Below are 9,447 nucleotides of genomic sequence, written 5' to 3' on the forward strand. Positions count from 1 at the left end.
CGGGCGGCGGCGGCGGCGGGCGCGGGGCTCGCTCTCGCCTTGACATTTTATCCCCCAGAGCTGCATACTTGGAGCTGGCTTGCACGTCCCAGTCATGAAGTTCTGGAGGTGGGGCGGGCTTTAATTTGCTTATATCTAATGATTTCCGAAGCCGGGCTTTAAAATGGCGGCATCCGTCCTGCACCCCTGCTAAAGCCTCCCCCAGCACTTGGGCGACTTTGCTTAGTGCTGCTTTTGCTTCTGCAGCTAACATATGGCATGTGCTGCTGCTGCTGCTGCTTCTGCTGCTGCTGCTGCAGCTGAGAGCTGGGCCCCGTAGTAGCCCATCCAGCCGCCGCTCCTACTCCTGACCATCAGCGGAAGGTAAGGCGCAATCGGACTTTTCTTTTGGGGAGCAAAGTTCTTGAGGAGGCGCCCCCCCCAGCCGCCCCCGGGACGGAGGGAGCTCCCACAAAACTAGAACAGTCAGAGCAATCAGAACAATCATATTAATATTAATAATAGCCATGCCCTCTTGCAAGCAAAAGAGATGTACCTTTTGACGAGGTGAGATTTTTGACGGCTCTTTACATTTTGTTTTTCTTTTCCTCTTTTTTGTCAAAACGCCTGGAAGGGGGCTTAGTGCATGGCATTACAGTAGGAAACTATTTGGGCAACTAAACATTTTTTTTAAACATTTTTCTCCCCCTCCCCATTTTTTGGGGGGAAACGCAGTGCTGTAAACTGTAAGCGGCTTCCTCGTCAACGCTCTTCCTCTGCGCTCCGGCTCAGCAAATGGGGCAAGGCTTTTTTACCCCTTCTTTTTCTTCTTCTTCTTAAAAAACGAAACAAAACAAAATACTATTGACACCTGGAGAGAATGATGACGCTTTTAGATTCTAAGGGATGTTCAGAAAGTGATTTTGGGAAGGGGGTAGTTTTTCCACTCCTGAGCCTTCACTTAAAGAAAAAAAGAAAGAAAGAAAAGAACAGCTCTATCAAATGAGTAGTGAAAGTTTGGTTTGTGGATTATTTGATTGCGTCTCTCAGGAAGAGGGGGAGGCGGCGAACCTACTGTGTGGATTTGGGGCTTCTGCGTCTGTCTTAGGGGACACATCTTGGTGTCCTTTGCGTGGCATTCATTCTTGTCTGCCTTTTATTAGGGAAGTGCTTCTTTGTGGGCGAACTTTCCCTTCAATTTGTGGATCCGGGACTCGCTGCAGATTACATAGCTCCACAGCCGACAGGACAGCAATCAGAGTCAAAACATTTCCCTTCCTTTCATTTCGAAAAGGTTGCTCATTTTTGTGAGTGCGCTGAATCCACCCCCACCCCCACCCCGCACTCCCGGCTTGCAGAAACAATTTTTAAGATTTAGGAAAAGAACTGTTGGTTGCTTTACAAATGCTGGCGATGAGCACTGGGCTCTGGGCAGCCGCTCTCTATTTGGGCTAAAATCGGTCCCTTTTGGAGGTCTTAGCCTGTGTGCACCCCTTCTGATTCGACCTATCCAAACCAAGAAGCTACTTTAAAAAAAAAAAAAAACAGAAATTAACATCCCCCCTTTTAAGTTTTCTCTTTTACCCCTTCCGCCCCCCCCCCCCATTTATGCACGCTAAAGTCTTTTTTGCCTGTGGGCTGGCTTTTCTGCTCCCATTTTTGACCACTCTTATCTCTCCCCAAGCAGTAGAAACTACTTGACAGACTCCCGTGGCACAACAGTTACCAAGAGAGTGAGAGGGGTGAAGAGAGGGAGCCAAAAGATTTTTCTGTACATCTCCTAGGGCATGCGCACTTATTCAGCTTTGCCACCGCACTGTAGTCTGCCTAGAAACAAAGAAGCAGAGCCCAGTTAAAGTGGTGTTTACTATGTGCTGTTTGGCTCATGTCATTGTTAGTTGAGCAAAATAGCTGGAGGTGTTTATTTCCTCACGTAGGAGAGGCAAAATGATGCCGGGGGTGGGGGTGGGCGGCAGGTAGATGCTCCTTAAGAAAGGGTCCAGCCGGGCGAGGCAGTAACTTCTCCCCTTTTTCCCAGGCACACACTTAGATCCCAGTTCTCCATAGGTTCTGCCTTCTCATAGGTTTTCCTTGCTGAATCATTGCAGACCTCTGCGCATCAGAACTCTTAAATTACAGCCACGGGTGTCAGATTTGACACATGCCGCAATAGTGCTCAGCCAGCACATCCTGGCAAAACTAGCCAATATGAGACATTGGGGGAGAAAAGCATGACTCATTAACGTTCAGTCCTCTTAGGTTGAGGACTTAGGAAAATATACTACTTGAGCTTTTGTATGGCAATGTTAAATGCGAAGTTGTTTGTTGGAAAGATCTTTTGAAAGAGAGAAAAAAAAGGAGGCTAGAGTGTAATACTTGTGGCAGCTGAGTCCCCGGTTTCACTTCTGCCTGTGTTAAGCAGTTCGGCTGATCCCCAAAGCGATTAAGAAATAGTGCCTTTTTCTCCTGATATGTCTGTCCTCTCGAGGAATTTCATAAGCTGCAGTGTATACCGGAATTAAAGCTTGGCTAGGGGGAAACTGCAGGTTTTAGAGGAAAGGGTGTCAGAATGGGATAGTAGGTAGGTGATTTCGGGGGCTTACTGCAGACCGGGTAACTGGAGCTGGGGGCAACCGATTTCCTCTCCCACCCCACCCCACCCCACCCCACCCCCCCACACCTCTGGGTTCCAACAGAAAGTACCTTCGTGATTTAGACAAAAACTTGACATTTAAATCGTATATGTTTCACTTCATTGTCTGGATTCCATTGGACTTGTAATTCATCCTGGTGACCGGTAGGCTTATGTTATCCACCCTGCTTTTCAATATGAAAAAGTAATCAAAGCATCTTAGAAAGAAGGGTATGTGGTTTTGAATGTTTGTATGGTGTTGGGCTGGGTTGGGCTGGGTTGCCATTGCACTGTTCTGGTGACCCGAAGCCACAGTGTCTGCTGCTGTGACAGTGGCTACTTTTTCCAGGTAGGATCTTTCCCAGGTAGTCTGATGGTGATGCAGATTTGAGTTTGCATTCTAGCCTTGTCTGCTGCCAGGACGGTAATTTAAAGGCAGAACAAGGTGGGTTTTTTTTTTTTTTCCTTTCAGGTTTGAAAGAAATGGTGGGATAGGATTAGAAACATTGGGATTTAGGGCATATCAAGCAAGAATAAATTACCGTACATGTTCGACATGTAATTTGATCCTGTAATTAGAGTGAGGTAATAGTCTCTGGCTTGTTAAAACTATCAAATGTCAGCCGGGGTACACAAGTCTATGCAGCCCTGCCTCAGTTGGGGTGTTGTGGTACCTGCAGCAACATTGTTAAGTTCTGAACAGATGAATTTATCTCTCTCTTCTCCTGCCTACCCTCCCTCACCCAACCCATTTTGAGCCTACTGTTACTAGTATATGACTCTTTAGGGCAGAGAAAAAAGACCACAAAGGTCAGATTTTTTTTTTGTCAGTGGTTTTTTTTTTTTTTGGAGGACATCATTGTTTCTCATAAGTATAATATAGCTATGGCTTATTGAAAAATAAAAAATAGAACTGTGCCTCAGCTACAGTGAGGCAGTGACTATTTTCTAAGGAAATAAAATATACTGTTTGATGGGGGGAGGGGGAGTAATTTTATCTGCAGTTAAAAAAAAATCCTGCCCAATGAGGATGCCATTAAGCATATGCCAGGGTGCACTTTTAGGTGGCCTGATGTGGCACTCCTCCTCTTCCTAAAATGGCTAGGATGCTGTCCAGAGATTCCAATGCCCCCATGTGAACTACAGCCTGGGAGCTTTGGGATTAGTGAGGTATCAATTACTTTATCAGGTGTTAATCACTTTGCCTAAAGAAAAGTTCTTTTCAGGTCATTCCAGCCTACCAGTAAAGAGCCCTAATAAATCTGCCACTTAGTCTTGCTTGGTATTAAATTGATGACTGTCGCTTAAAAAAAAACTGATGGGGAACAATCATACACTCATGGAATAACCTGTAATCATTTTTATTGGAAAGAGATAGGCCGGCCTCCGAAAGGTCAGGGTTGACTCTCAGCCAGCTGAACAGGACAGCATTGACTCTGTCCCCTAAAAGACCCTAGATTCTTACCTGATCCTTTCAACTTCCCCTTTTTTCAAAGGAGCTTAGGGGAAAAAAAAGATTCTCTGTCATCTCTTAGGCATGTTTGACAGGTATGAGGAAACTGAGGCATAATGAGGGATCCTGGATTCCCAGTGCAGGCATTTAACCTGTCAAATACTGAATCCTTCCATGCTCAAGGATGGTAGTAGTAGTAATAATAATAATAATAATAATAATAGTAATCCTAGAAAAATCCTGTATATTTATGTGCTGCTTTTCTTCCAGTATGTTTATCTCATTAATCCTCATGGGGATTTTTTTTTTCTTGCTTTAAATGAGCATTACAGGAGATGTAGAGTTGATTAACTCTGCTTGTTAAAATGTTATGGCCATTCCCAGGAACCAGTTCCATCAGCTGTTAAGTTGTTTCATGGGTAGAAACTCCAAGAGATAAGACTGCTGATTTTAGGTAGGCAGTTTGTGGCGTGCCTCCCATAAGTAAACCTACCAGTAACTAGCACTGGAAGGTTATTGCCTGAGACACGTTGAATCAGAAATTGAGCAGGCTGGCTTGAGGGAGAGTCTCCAGGCTATTTGATATACTCTGACGATGGGAACACTGAAAATGTGCTGATTTCCTTCCCCCACTCCCCACCCCCAAAATTCAGTCACTCAAGCAGGTTTAGTCCCCTCCATCAACTTTCTTAATCATCCAAGAGTTCGGAAATGAGTGCATTTTAAGAACATAGACCCATAGGGTAGGTGAACATCACCTGCGTTTTAGAGGGCCGAAGAAACTGAATCACAAAAGGCAGTGTAGGCTGAAGTTACAAGGGAATCTAGGGCTGAATTCCACTCCCCCACTCCCACTGCAGGTAGGAATTTCACCTGGTACCCCCCATATTTCCACTGCATATAGTCATCTCAACTGGTGACCCTCCTACTCCCACTGCAGACATTACTTCTAACTGATGCCCCCCCCCACTGCAGACAAGAATCTCAACTGGTGCCCCTCCCACTCCATCTGCAGACATGAACCCTAGGTGGTACCACTCCCACTGCAGACACAAACCCTAACTACCTCTCCCCACCACCACACACACACACATACACACACACTGCAGACATGCATCCCAGCTGATTACGACCCCCCCATTCCTATTATAGACACAAACCTCATCTGGTACCCCCCCACTCCCACTGCAGACATGAATTCAGATCCTAGTGTTCCCCTCCCCCCCAACTCTCACTATGTACGGGAATTCTTATCTGGCAAACATAACCCACTCCCACTGAAAACACAAATCCCAGCTGATGCTCCCTCCCACTCCTACTGTAGACATAAACTCCATCCTGTACTTCCTGACTTCCAATGCAGGCAGGAACCCCATGTGGTGCTCCTCTTCTCCTACTGCACATAGGAAGCCTACCTGATCCCCCTACTCCTACTGAAGACATAAATCTCATCTGGTGCCCTCCCCCCACTATAGATGCAAACTCTATCTCATCCACCCCAACTCCGATTACAGACAGAAACCCTAGTTGGTGCCTCCCTACAGACAGAAACCTGATTTAGTGCCCCCCATTACCCACAGGCAGCCTGGCTTCCCCCTCCCCACTGAAGACACACCCGCTGGCTCCCCCTCCCACTCCTACTGTAGATATGAACCCCCTTTTGTACCCCCACCCCCACTGCAGACAGGATCTAGGTTGGAACTGATCCCCATTTGAGACAGGAACCCCACCCATCTGGTGCCTTTCTCCCCACCCCCAGTGGCAAACGTGAAGAAATAGCTGGCTCCCTCCTTTCAATTTCCACTGAAGATACAAATCCCAGCTGCTGCCCCCCCCACTCCTACTGTAGGCATGAACCCTATCTTGTATTCCCCTACTTTCACATAGGCAGGACCCCATCTGGTACCCCCCCGTAGACAGGAACCCCATCCGGTTCCCCCTCCTACTGCAGACGAGAATCTTAATTGGTAGCCCCCATCTCTTCCTGTAGGAGGAACCCCATCTCGGACCCCCAATACTTAGGGGAATCTCAACTGGTGCCCCTTCCACTCTCACTGAAGACAGGGAACTCATGTGTTCTCCCCACACACTGCAGATGGGAATACCATCTGATCCCCCTCTCCAATTGAAGACAAATTCCAGCTACTGTCCCCGCACTTCTACTGTAGAAACAAACCTGATTTCATACCCCCCTCATTCCCACTCCACACAAACCCAACTAGTACTCTCTCAACTCCCACTGCAGGCATGAACTGGTGGACCCACCCACTCAAGACAGGAACCCCATTTAGTATCCCTACTCTCATGGCTCGCAGGAAGACTAACTGGTGCTTCTCATTCCCACTGGAGGCCTGAATCCCAGTTGGTGCCCCCCATACCCACTGGATACGTGAATCCCATTTTGTAATCCCCCTCCCACTAAAGATAGGAACCTGGCTAGTGCCCCCTTGACTCCTACTGCAGCCCCACCTGGTGCCCCCCCCCCCCACTCCCACTGCGGACACAAACCTCATCTAATGTCCCCTTCCACTCCTACTACAGAAAGTAACCCCTTCTACTCCTACTGCAGTTAAGAGCCCTAGCTGGTGCACGCCTCCCACCCCTTCCCACTACAGTCAAGTCTTCCAAATGTTGCACTTCCCCATGCTCCCATGGAAGACAGGACTCTCAACAATAGCTCCCCTGTCCCCCCTCCCCACTGCAGATAGGAACCACAGCTAGTGGCCCCCCTCCATTCCACAGAGAAGAGCCAAAGCTGATGCTCCCCTCCCACACACACTGCAAACAGGAATGATAATAATGATAATGATAACTAGAATTTATATAGTGTCTTAAGATTTGCAAAAGGCTTTACTTATGTTAAGTCATTTGACGTATCCCAGCTGGTGCCTCTCCCCCACCCCCATTGCAGACCAGGTACCACCTGGAGGAATGTCATGTGTCTTGTACACATCCCAGTGAATCCATTCTTGATCTTTTTGAACCAGACCTGCAAATAAAATGGCCTCCCCCACCCAAGTAAGTCACATTCTGTAGTCTCCTCTCCTATAGAGTTGAAAAAGCAATTGTCCCAGGTGAAAATTGAAAGACCCTGGGACCTGTATCCTTTCCAGGGAAACACTGATTGCCTATTTAGAGGGTGAATTTGCATGGGTTTTTATTTCCCGAGATACTGGTATGAATGGCTGCTCTTTTTAAGGCACCCAGAAAAGCAAAGTCCAAATGGTGGCCCAGACGAGAGGCACCACAATCCTCTTTTGTGCCCAGATAACCGTACCCCTTCGGGCAGAGCTTCACCTCCTCTCCTTATGTCAATGGAATCTGGCCAAACTGGGGCAGGCCTGAGGAGGAAGCAGGCAGGCTTGCAGGGGAAGAAAGAAGAAAAAAGGAGGGGAAAAGGCTTGGTCATGAGAGATGGGCAAGAAAAGAGAAAGCCAGGCAGCCAGTTTTCATTTCACCTTTTATTTTGCTGCCTTGTCCCCAGTGCCTAGCACAGTGCCTTGCACATAGTAGGTGCTTAGTAAGAATTGAATTCGACTGAATTCCTTCTTTCTTCCCTTCCCCCAGACCCAAAATAAAATACAACATCAGAAAAAGAGAAGGTAATTTTAGCCTGGGTCTGTATCCTGTAGCATGATTCTGCATTTATTTGCTTTACTAATTGAGGAAATTAATTTGTCATGTAGTGTTAAGGTTACTCTTGGCCCTTACATGGGACCTTCTATTGAAGGCAGAAGCACATACTTTTTGTGGATTGTTTTTATTTTCAACAGTCCGTCTGGAGTATTTGATTATTTTTTTTTTCCAGAACAGACTTTTGAACAAAACACAGAGCCGGATGCTCTCTGTGTACCAAATCCCTCCTTCCGTAGCCGGGGAAGGGGAGTTTCAGCAAACAGCAGGGGCCCCAATGCCCACTCTCCAGGGCTTCGAGCAAACCCACTGGCCTCCAGGCTGCGGACTTCTCAGAGCGTGGCTATTTTTAGAGAGTCAGACAGAAGCCCCCAGTGGGTTTGTTTTCCCGTGTGATTGACACAAATAAATGAAACCTCCCCACTTGGGTCAGTCAGCAAGCATCTCTTTCAGGCAGCCAGCGCTAAGTGGAGAAGGGCCATCTTCAACGAAAACTGGCCCCACTTTACAGACCCCCCATTTTATGTCCAAAGGCTTCTGGGTACATAAAATTGGGGGTAAATGTGCCCTTGTAATCAGATCTGTTGATGAAAGCCTTGCAGAGAGCTGCATGCTGCAGACATAAGCTGTGTCAATAAGAAGTCTGTTCAGCCCCTGCACCCATCCTGGGCAGCGACCTGTGATTGGCAGACTCCCCAAAGGGAGGGCCTGCCTGGCTGGAGAAAGTCCTAGGATTTTGGCGGCACTTCTGACTGACTGACAAACTGACTAGTACTCCAACACCCTTTCTGCTTTCCTTTTCATTTGGGGGCAGGGGAGGGGTATTACTCAGGCATGGGGGCAGCTACTTTTAGCCAAATATCACAAGAGGGCAAAAATGAGTTTTCCTTCCTGATGGGCGACACTCCCAGGCAAAAGCTGCTTTTCTTAGGGCCTTCAAAGTTGACAGGCCAGAAGGATATAAAGTGAGACTTGGATTTTCTCAGTGGGAGACAAAAGCACCAAGACCAAATCCATGTGTATGCAGTGTGCTAACCTGAGAAAAGAAAAAGAAAACCAAAGCAGGAGACCTATGGGGCTCTTTGCAAGCCAGCCAGCATACTTAGGAGCACACTTGAGAGGGGCCCACCTCATCCTGAGGGCATGAACCAACCTCCAACCAACCAACCAACAACCCATCCACCTACCCCACCCGACCCTGGGCCAGCTAGTTCTCCAGGAGAAATATTTTCCTGCCCACTGTGCCTTTATCAGTTTCTGATCAAGCTCATGGAAAGGGTGGGTCTGTAGAACTGCTTCTCCAGAGTGGAAATCATGGCCACGGTTTTAAGCAAATCAAACTGAGCTATTCTAGGGCACCATTTCCAGGAGGGTTGCCCTAGTTAAGTGTCGATAGCATACGTTAAGTAAATACCTTTTGTCAAGGTTACACTCACTTTCCATAGGCAGGCTTGGAGTGGACAATGGTCCCCCTTATTCCTTACCCCTCTAGTTCCAAAGAAACCACCTTCCTATTTTCAGTCATTAAGCATAGAGGGCGAACAGGCCTAGCAATCCTGAAGCGGTGGTGGTGACAAGCAATGACAGGAAATGCTGGTTATGCTGGTCCCCTTCATAACTTGGGGAGGCTGCAGCTGGTTAATTTGTTTTTACTTCCTGTTTGGGGACAGTTTGGGTCAAAAGTAGCACTATGCTTTGGCGTGTGTGTGTGTGTGTGTGTGTGTGTGTGTGTGTGTGTGTGTGTGTGTGT

This window comes from Vombatus ursinus, unplaced genomic scaffold (genome assembly GCF_900497805.2).
Source record: "Vombatus ursinus unplaced genomic scaffold, bare-nosed wombat genome assembly UNPS02004573.1, whole genome shotgun sequence".
Classification (NCBI taxonomy): Eukaryota; Metazoa; Chordata; class Mammalia; order Diprotodontia; family Vombatidae; genus Vombatus; species Vombatus ursinus.